At 32.5% G+C, this 11,204-nt stretch overlaps 1 protein-coding gene across 1 annotated transcript in view; it reads left to right on the top strand.

Annotated features, from left to right (window-relative positions):
* The first annotated feature begins 5,915 nt into the window (after nt 1-5,915).
* The window catches only part of LOC123720649 (homeobox protein OTX1), a 39,443-nt gene continuing 34,154 nt past the window's right edge, over nt 5,916-11,204 (top strand). The window contains exon 1 of the mRNA XM_045677348.1: nt 5,916-6,172. The gene's annotated coding sequence lies outside the window, so the exon portion shown is untranslated. The remainder of the gene's footprint in view (nt 6,173-11,204) is intronic.

Genomic DNA, 11,204 nt, shown 5'->3' with positions numbered 1-11,204 from the left:
AGCGATGACATTCTCTATGAGCTGTCACTTTTATAATTGGAAGTCGAAGATAATGTATTATAAACATAAAACAGTAACAACAGAACACAAATTCAAGTTAAATGTGAATGCGTTATAAGTACATCTAAATTGCTATTTGATAATCTGTCTTTCATACTCTTATGTCATAATATTTTTTATAGAACAGGGTCAATTGTACATGAGGCTCACCTGATCTTAAGTGATAAACCTATAAATACTCACATTTCCAGAGGGTTCGAAAGTGCGATGCGTTTTCAAAATTGATACGGTCTTTTCTTGAAGGAACCTAAGCCGAATATGGTCGGAAATACTTCAGTGACTTGACTTTTTGACTCAATACGAAACCTCAAGTCAATGCTCTTAATCTAATAAGCAAGTAGGTGTTCAGCCTCTTGTGCCTGACACACGCCGTTACGTTGACTTATAGGGTCTAAGGCAAGCCGGTTTCCTCACGATGTTTTCCTTCACACATAGAAAGTCCATTGGTGCACAACCGGGGATCGAACCTACAACCTGAGGAAAAAGAGTCGCACGTTGAAGCCACTAGGCCAATACTGCTCTCCTATATTATTTATTTCTGTATTACTGTAAATAAATATAATAAAGCACTTATCATAACAATAAAATACATATACAGTATTTACAATTTTCTTGACCAACATAATAATAAAATTTTAAAAAATTTAAAAAGTTTAATCCCTGTGTCAGAGTATCTTTAACACTGGCAGCATTTCCTCGCTGTATTGCCTTATTCGTTGATCGAGGAAAGCACCAGCTCTGGGGTCACCAGAACTATCTACCAGACGCCAATTTAAATCTTTAATTAGCGCCTGTTTACCTGAACCCCACGGCCCAAGAGTCTCTACACCAAAGGGAACAAAATCGAAGTTGGAAGAAAGACTTGAACATTAAAGCCGTTTATTTTTTTCCTGTTCTTATAAACTACTCAGATAAATGAAGAAACATGACTCATGTTTATTCGACAAATCGCATATTTTACGTAAAGCTAGAAAATTTCAACACAAGGCTGTCTATTAAATAGCTCATCACCATAAATTAGTTGGAATATTGAATTTGTTGTCATCGCGAGCCATAAACCCTGATGGCCCGCGTCTGGAGTTTCTATGACACCTCGCTGGACGCTCGTTAAACTTTCTGTATTATTTATTAGGGTTCTCTCATCAGAAATAAGTAAGTGTTGCCAGCTTTTAAGGTACGTTTTTTTATAATTATTATGCAGGTTAACAATATTGGAAATACTGTGTATTTGTGTTGGAAATAACTGCATTTTTAAACAGAAATGTATTAAACGCAATATAAGGAATGCTGTACGTGTTCTAAGGCATACTTAAAGTCACTTAGCAGCACAACTATGGTTGAGTAAATCATATGCAAATATAAAACGATTTAAATTACGATAGTAAGGAAATTTCATTTTCTTTGATATAACACGAGGCTCATCTGATGTTAAAAGATAGCCCATGGGCACTCACATTCCCAGAAAGCTCGCCTTGCCGGCCTTTTAAGAATTAGTACGTACTTTTTTTAAAGGAACTTAAGTCGAATTGGTTCGAAAATACTTTAGCGGGTTCCACATAGGCCAGCGGCAAAATCTGCCTTAACGATAATTTATTGAACGACGGACGTTGAAGTGATACGTGATTTCTGCCTTGACGTCCGATTATGAAGCTCCAGTATACATGTTTTCATACCTGTAATTCATAAAAAACAGATATTAGTTATAAATGTTAGTTACTACTCTTAATTATTAATTGCACCCTTAAATAATGGAGAGAATAGAAATACTAGGAAGTCATAAAATACAGGTACAACACAAGGAGCCTGGGACTGGATATTTTTATTATTCCGTTATATACAGTTTATTCATGACAAAATTGTGACAAAATTGATGTAATGCTAGTCCCTACACAAGAGAGTCCTGTGTTGTCTTAATGTTAAACCTAACTATCTTGTAAGAACTTAAGTATGCGTAATGTATGAGTATGTGAATGGGTGTGCGTATACTGTATTGGAGTTTGGGTTAATTTTTGCAACCTCATTGTGATGCCAAAATTACCTGATTGGTAAGTATTATACCTGGGATGATTATCTAATTATCACGCGGTTATAATACGATGGCTGTGAATAGGCTGCTTAAGTAACTTCGTCGAAATACATTAATGGGTGGCAGAGACACCCAGAAATAACAGAAGCCAGCTTTTTACCTGGAATTTTAAATTAATATTCAGAAATTGCACTATTGTTTAGTGATTAGCCCAATATTTAGACTAAAATGAAATTTTTGGCTTTGTTTGACATGCTTGATTTAAAATAACGTAATTTTAGTATTATAGGAGTATACAATGTATGAAAATTTTCGCAAATGATGCTAGTTTAGTAAAACTAGATTCCCTTATACATGGGCAATCATTCCTTTGATGTACCGACACAACGGCGATTACGTACAATCATCGCCGCCGATGTTGGCCGATCATAGATATTTATGCCCTCTACACTAACATTTAGTCACCCACCATGGGCCATTGAGAAGAGAAGCCTTCAAAACCTAAATAAGCCTAATTGATGAAAAGAGATTAAAATAGAACAATCAGAATGATTTAGTTATTATAAATAAAGGGGTAAATATATAAGAACTGTGTATGATACATATATACAAATATGTGATTCGAAAATATAAAAAAAGCTCCACTAAAAACTTTATTTAACGCAATGCGAATCGAACACAATCCATATTAATTCTTGTAAAGTTTATAACCATCTTCGTGTAATGTATGGGACTGTCATAGCGCTGTTTAATGCATATGGAATAAATCTCTGCCCAAAGCGATGACTTCTAAGGCGAAAAAGGGCCTTAGAAACTACATTAAATCGAATTGGCCAGACGTCTACCGCCTTGAAGGGCAGTATAAGAAAGTAATGAAATATTTCATTGTTAAAGATACTCTTAGTAGTAATAGGGCCAGTGACCCTAGAGCTGATGCTTTCCTCGCTCAAGTACACTGCCACAGGGACCAAACTCTTTAAATTTGTTTTTCAATTTTCTATTTATCCATTTTTAATTATTATTACATTTTATATTTAATAATTTCATTTTAATTATTTTACACTTTACACTAAGCGTTGTGTTCATTTTTTTTACAGCACAGGGGGCAAACGGGCAGGATGCTCACCTGATATTAAGTGCCTATGGAAACTCTTAATGCCAGAGGGCTCACGAGTGCTTTGCCGGCCTTTTAATTTTTTCATACATTCTAAAGGCAAGTAAGAGTCCCAAATAGCACCGACGCACGCTTAGCCGTTTCGAAGTTATTTTCTAATCTCGCGCGATTGTTATAGCCGGTAGATTTAATGTGTTCAGTAGCTGTTGGGTTATTTATTGGGCGATCAATTACGTATCAGACCGAAATTACGTTAAGAAGGCGAGTTTTATTACTACACCTGTGGACCACGGGCGTGAATACATTAAAAAGGACACGAGTGCATGTTAGTAAGTGAAAAAATAGAACACAAGAACGTGTGTTTTCCCTTATTTTTTTATTTCCATATTTTTTTTTGATTTTTATTATTCTTATCTGTGTGTTTCATTAGTGACAAATGCTATGTTTAATAGAGATTATGAGCAATGTTATGTGACACTTTCTTAAGTTTAATATTGTTAGTAAATTTGGTTAGACATAAATTACTCATTAGTCTAAAGATAGGCTAGGTCGTAACGCTCTATGATGGCTTAGAGAAGACACATGTTTAAAAAACCTATGCTAGTTATTGTCTATTCCTTTGTGATGATACAGAAAAGTCTAAAATCCATTAATGTTGTGTACCGAAACTCTCCAAGAGCTTAGGGCTTACATTTCTGTTTGTTTTATGTATTTAGGGCTATATATGTGAAGAATTTAGCACCGCACAGGACCTTATGCTCTGCCCAATAGTGTTTCCCAACGTAGGGCTCACGGCCCACAGGGGGCAATTTGATTGTTAAGGACTATCCGATACTTTATTAAAATTATTAGGAAAATTCAGTATTATCTGCTTACTTGTGTTTCGTTAACAATTTTCTAGTAATTTGTTCCTCAAACTTATGATTGAGTACCTTAAGTGAACAGTTCAATGTTTTAATATTAAAAAGTAGGTACATAAGAATTTTAAAAAGACTAAGGTGGGGCAAAAAGTGGTTGGGAAATACTGCATTAGGACATTGGAAGATAGCAATGCGATCAGCAGCATCTGTAACAAACAGTATTTTACACTAATGTGAAGCTTAAACAAACATCTGTTTGTTTGTAAGTTAAAACCTAACTTAAAACCTAGGAAAAGCATCTGAAAAAATAAAATAAAAGTGAGTAAGTTAATAGGATTTTGATGTCTTTAGATATAAAAGAGACTGGATTTTTTAAACTATTTAAAAAATATGTAGTCTTTAATGTATGTAGAATTTATTTTTGAGTTATTTCGCCATATTTGTTAACGAGGTTTTAAAACGCCAAACGTTATAAATTTCCATAATTATTATTTCAAACACTCCCTTATTGTTTACTATAGACAATAACCTAAAACCTCAGGTATTTTACTGAGAAATGCATAAAACATTTATAATCTGCACTACCGAAGATAAGAAGAGGAATGGTTCGCCACTATTCAATCTATTGTTTGAAATAAATGAACAGCTTATCTAAATCTTCATGAATACTGTCGCTTACATTATTGTGGGAACAATATCAATTTTTACCTGCTAATTTGTTTTTACTATTTATGGTTACTTGCACTTTTTTGAAGGTTATAATGAAGACAAAAGTAAAATATTTTCTGTAGAAAACGTTAAATTAAAAACAAACCAGTGACGCTACAACCTTTTTAGGTCTAAACTTCCGATTTATGTATCTATTTCATGATATTTTATCAATCAACACAAGTAGGTTCTCTGCCTGATACACGCTGTCGACTTTTTGGGTCCAGGGCAAGCCGTTTTCCTTCACCGTTTGAGCCAATGTTAAATGCGCGCTTAAAAAGTAAGTCCATTGGTGCACAGCTGTAGATGAGTCCATTGAGAGAGATATATATACCTATAACTCTCGTGCCAGTGTAACGAAAGTCCGAAATGATTATATCGATTTGTACGAATTTTGTATGTATTCGCTGGCTTGAGGTCGTAAATATATACTATAAGGGTGGTCATATACATTTATTTTCCTACACTACTCTTATATGTATTATGATTAATTCAGTTATAAATCAACTTAAACATTTCGTACGTATAAGGCCTTCCAGTCGTCAATTAATATGAACTGATATGCGACAAAGCTAATTAAATTTGCTAACCCTATAGATAGATTTTTTTGGCTTATTTTAGATACATATTTATCAAGATAAACCACACTAACTGTCGTGGGTGGCCAGTATCTGAAACTAAGATATTCATTACATCAACATTTTATCTATCTACATATAGCATTCGATATAGGCTAAAGTTTGTATATGTCCATTTCTAATACTTGAATTATTTATTAAATATTAAAAATGCTACAAAAAACAATAAAACAAATTGCTACAATTTATTAAATAAGTACGAATGCGTGTTTAAAGCAAAGTGGTTAGGAAATGTAGCACGCGCCGTATTATGCCTGACCGCCCCCCTAAAGTCTAAACAAAAGCTTCAGAAAGCACAACTTTGCTTAAACAATGCGACCACCTACAAAGATCACGCCTCTTAACACCCACATCTTAACTACTAATTTCGTCTGAGGCAACAAAAACTGTCCTCAAGAATCTATTAGATAATAAACGTTATCGCTTTCCTCTATACCTGAAAAATCGTGGTACACGGTGGGGCGGCGACGCGAGGGGCATTGACGTGCGGCAGTCTTGCCCCGGCCGCGGAGCGCTCTAGTGTCCATAGAACATTTCGAATATCGAATGTTGAACAGTGGCCTGTACAGACAACGAATTTAATCATAGATAATAAATTTTGTATAAAATTTGACAGCTCGTTTCGCGCTCAAGGACAGTGTAATTACGAATTTTGGAAATTGTGAGTTTCGATAAGATAGGACGTATTTGTAACGTGTTGGTGAAATCGATCACTCTGAGAGTGCAAAGTTTTTTTGTGTGGTGCTTTTGGATTTTGGTGGTCTCGGTAAGTTTTCACATATTGTTTGAGTTTGAAGGATTTTAAAACATTTTGATTATTGCATTTGACATTTGTTTGTTATGGTCAGTGTAGGTTATTATTAATCAGTGTTTCTACCCTCTTAATTTTGATGTTTACTTCATTTTTATTCACTTAGGGATAGCAATTGTAACGATATAAACAATCGTACAGCCCAAAATGTTTTGTAAACCTAATTTGTATCAAATATTATAAAATTGTTTCAAATCTTAGTAATAATGTTTATTTACGCTGTATTCTAAATTTTTAAATGACAGTACAATTATATAAAATAGTTTATATATTCAGTGTAAATATAATACTCAAATGGCAAAGCTAAAAAAGTAAGTAAGGATTTAAAAGTTTGCCGTGACCGAGTAGGCCTAAATATTATATGTTAACAGGCTTAGATATATTTATAGTTAGCCCATCCACTTTTTAGACATACAGTTAGTAAAGTCATAACTGAATAATTGATTTTGTGTCTTGTAGCAAACGACTCATTAATCCAGATTTGTTTAAGGACTAAAAACAGACTTTAATTTTAAAAATAAATCTTTTAGCGCGGTTTTAAATAGAAATAATTCCCCTTTACTCTTATAATAGCTAAAATTAATATTTTGACCGATTTTTGCCTAATTTTAAATTATAACTTATATATATATATATATATATATATATATATATAACTTTAATCAAGTATAAATTGGTTATAGGCCTACAGCCAACGCCGGGAGTTTGTAATAGTATAATAACTTCATTTTATGTACAGTAATTTATCGATAGACTAAATACCTGTTAATCTTTTGATAAGTTATCTATTCAGGTGAGCGTTCTACCGTTCGGATAATATTTTTAAATTGTTATCATATTTTTCTTTGAATCATTATTAAATGTAATTCCTAACTCTGATATATAATTATTATTGTGTATAATTATACAACTAAGTATATTTATTATACAAGTTGTATAATCTAGGGATTAGAAATAGCAAAGTAATGCTCAACCATTCTTGTATTTTATTACAACATACTTCAAGCCGGTTAATACTGTGAAAGAATAATATTTTTAGCTAAATGGCGCTACAGATTTTAATGAAGTTTTCAATAAGCCAGTAGTTAATCCATTAAAATGTCTTTATCGTAAAAAAATCCCTTTTTCGCTGTCTAAGTACAGTCCTGTTTCTGGCGCGTCGGATAAAGCACCGAAACAACATTTGTTTTGGCCCGAACCTTATAAGGTATTACTTAATACCTATATAACAGATTGTTCTTTGGTAGGATAACCTTCTTATATATGATATCCGGCTATATTTTTAATCAAGCTTTAATAGCAGTGAAATATAATTTATAAAATCAGTTTGACCTTAAATATACTTCATATTAAGCGCTGAAATTCCCTGAAAGGTCGGCAAGACACACGCCAGCCCTCAGCGTCGCTCATATCACTTATTACAAAGTGATTTCGATTTCCTTCTGTCACATAAAAAAATCGTAAATCTCTATGCTTAAATGTAAATCTTTTTTGCTGATGACAGTAACTTAGTTAAAGATGTAAGCTATTATTTTGTTTATGTATACAAAATGATTATGTGTGTTGGATAGTGTTGGATAGAAAGAGTTTACAGCAAGCGAATTGTCGCAGTTATAGAAGTCAGTATAAAACCAATCCCGTACTAGTAGCTAATTAAGACATAAACGGTTTCCTAGTAGGTAGACGGGTTCTTGGAATAGGATCATTTTTAATACTTTGTTTCGGGTATTGTATAAGCATCTCAAAATTTGTTAATTATAGTTAATCCGATTAGTGTAAGCCTAAATTTAAAGTGAATAACGTTGTTCATGTATTTTTTAACGAATTTCATATTTATTTTAAAAATTGTTACCATGTAATTATATCTAAAGGCATACGTATAATATGTTTATTATTACGTGTTAACAAACATATAACACACATTCACTTTCAAATGAAATATATACATTTAGTATATATTATTCTCATGAATTACTTTATAATATATAAAATACCTAACCCGCCAAACATCCGCAATCAAACCTTAACATTTATGTTAATATCTAACAGTATGCAGGGGGCGCGAGGGCGTGGTCGAGACACGCCTTGCCTTACACCCCTCGACTACCCTTTTAAATAACGAAGTTCCTACAAGTTTCATAGTTCAGCTGAAATCTTGATATTAAACTGGGCTATATAAAGTAAGGAATAAAATATATACCTACATAAAATAAAAATCACAGGCGCCTTTTTAGGTCTGGGCCTCAGATTTCTGTACATGTTTCATGATCATTTAATCTCTAATAGTCAGACATGCGCCTGACACAAGCCGTCGACTTTTTGGGTTAATGGCAAACCGGTACCTCACGATGTTGCACCGTTCGAGCGAGCGTTTAATGCGCATATAGAAGAAATTGGTTCACAGCCGGGCATCGAACCTACAACCTCGAGAGATAAGAGTTGCACTCTAAAGCCACTAGGTCAATACTGCTCTATATATAATATATCTCCATATATTATTATATCTGCTGCTAAGACTACTACAGCTTATTAGTGCCACTGGATTATTCTAATAATGATATGCCACATTCGTCTAATTAACTGTTTGTTAGACTAATGAATATCACGTCATATTTCATATTTACAGTAAGTATATTTCGTTATAGATAGCAAATACTTCGGTATTATGTATCTTCGTTATACTAAGTATAGGACGCATTAATCAGGAATCATCAATTAGAAACGTCAAAAAACTATCATCCCCGTACGTGAGAAAATGTCCAAAATTTTCCTAATCTGTGCTATTTGTGTCTTATACGTTCTATGTTCCCAGCTGTAATATAGGCAAGAGATGCTTACGCAAAAATAATAGTCTAATGTAAAAATCTCGTTGGAGTTAACTCGATTTGGGTACCTAATTAATTTTGTTAAACGTATCCAATTGTGAATAATTAAATCAGTTATAATTGATAATTTATTATATGATAATTTTCTCATAAATTATAATTTCATACATTGATAGCAATATCGATTATGAATATTGCAAAAACGTAAACAAATTAATTAGACTACGATATTCATAATAAAATTACTTTATTTGTATTATAATAAGAAAGCTAGAATAATTTGTTTTAACTGAATTTTTACAATTGTTACGTGTTTCCGATTTTTGTCATTTAAACATACGAGTTGACAATTGACATTAACAATAAAGTTAAAAGAAACTGCTACCGATAGAGCTGGCACTAATAATAAATATCGTAAAAACTAAAATCTGGTTTATTTAAGGATAATCTCAGGATAATATAATAATCTGGCAATATAGTCGAATTATGCTTGTTATTGGTTTATCAACTTTAAATTTCTGTAATTGCGACACTGATAAAACTTGCTCAATGTCTCGCGATAATAAATGATAGGAAAGATGGAAGGATTTGTAATTGTTTTCGTGTTTTATATTTGCCTTAGATGATTTTAAATATATATTTAATTTATTGTATGCAACACAAAATTATGCATAATTCCACTGGAGGTTCTCACGGGTCAAGGTTCTATGTGCTGTATAATGATTTTTATTTAGATACAAAAACAATTGTGGTGTTATTTTAATACCACCATAAAAATTAAAGTAACTTAAATTATTAAACAGAGCTATAAGTGGTTGCCTGGAAGAGATCGCTCGAACGCGATAAGGCCGCCAGTTGCCCTCCTATTGATTTAATAATGTTATTTAATCGTGGGACCCTCTGGAGGGTCTTATAGGCCAAGGTCCTGTGGCCTGTGGCGCCTGTAAAATTAATAATGATTTTTATTTAGATTTAAAAACAATTATTATTTTCATGTTACCGTGAAAATTAAAGTAGATTTTATTATTAACAGGGAGATAATAAAATGTAATTTGAAACATTTGTAACAATGGAATTAAGACCCGAAAATTTTCCTAATAACACTATCATTAGACAAAGGTTTTTATCTACGATATTGATAAAATATAATGAATGATTTCCTTTTGTCAGGTATGTTATCTTCGTCATTAATATAATTTAAATGAATTCGCAAGGATTTTTATAATGCAAAATCAATTTCTGGAAGAAAAAACTAGAATTACTGAACGTATGATATGTGTATGAACTATTTGTCTTGTCATCTATGTAGTGGATTACAACTTTAGTGACGCTAAAATTAAGGTCTATATATCGTGTCGTGATCATTTGTTTTTGATTCAGAGCTTTTAGTGATTAGTGTGATGAGCCTGATACTCACCGTCTACTTTTTGGGTTTATGGCTTTCCGCACGCAACCTTATTAAGATCAGTGTGTGTTTCGTCTCTATCAAATTATTTTGAATGTCAGGTGACCAACAAATAACTTTTGTACTTTTCAATTATTGATAAAATGTATCTTATCATTGCTAATAGATAATTTTATTTTATTTAACAAAAACATATGTTACGCTATGAAGAGATGGGTTTTTATAGTAAACAGGTACAATTATAAAATTTTATCTAAATTAAAGTTAGCAACGGAGGCGGGAAGCATCGGGGACATGGTTCTTCTTTCATGAGTAAGTCGGTTAGTCTAGAATTAACATAAGTTAAGTGCTGGGTAAGGCAAACACATGATGAATATTCTTTTGACTTATCTTACGTAAGTAATATTGTATATACGGCCCTAATTGGATTCAAAATTGCTGACTCAGCATTCTTTTTGTGTTAACCACAGTTTAAGTAATTGCTAGTAATGAAGAGAAATGTTAATATCAAAATACAAACACTAGTACATCTAACATAAGCTAATTTTATCCAATTTAAAAATTAATTACAAATGTATTAGATGTGTGGTTAAAACGTCATTTTGACCTTTCTAAACCGCTATTTTTACCACTGAAATTTTAAAAGTACTGCGTTACGCATAAACATAATCACTGATAGTGACTTTGAACTTTCATTTGAACAAACGGGATTTTTTAACCTCAAAATTTTAACTCGAAATTTTCACAAATTTATTAT

The sequence above is a fragment of the Pieris brassicae genome, chromosome 2 (genome assembly GCF_905147105.1).
Source record: "Pieris brassicae chromosome 2, ilPieBrab1.1, whole genome shotgun sequence".
Lineage (NCBI taxonomy): Eukaryota > Metazoa > Arthropoda > Insecta > Lepidoptera > Pieridae > Pieris > Pieris brassicae.
The sequence above is the reverse complement of the archived record's forward strand: the minus strand, read 5'-3'. Positions and strand labels throughout refer to the sequence as shown.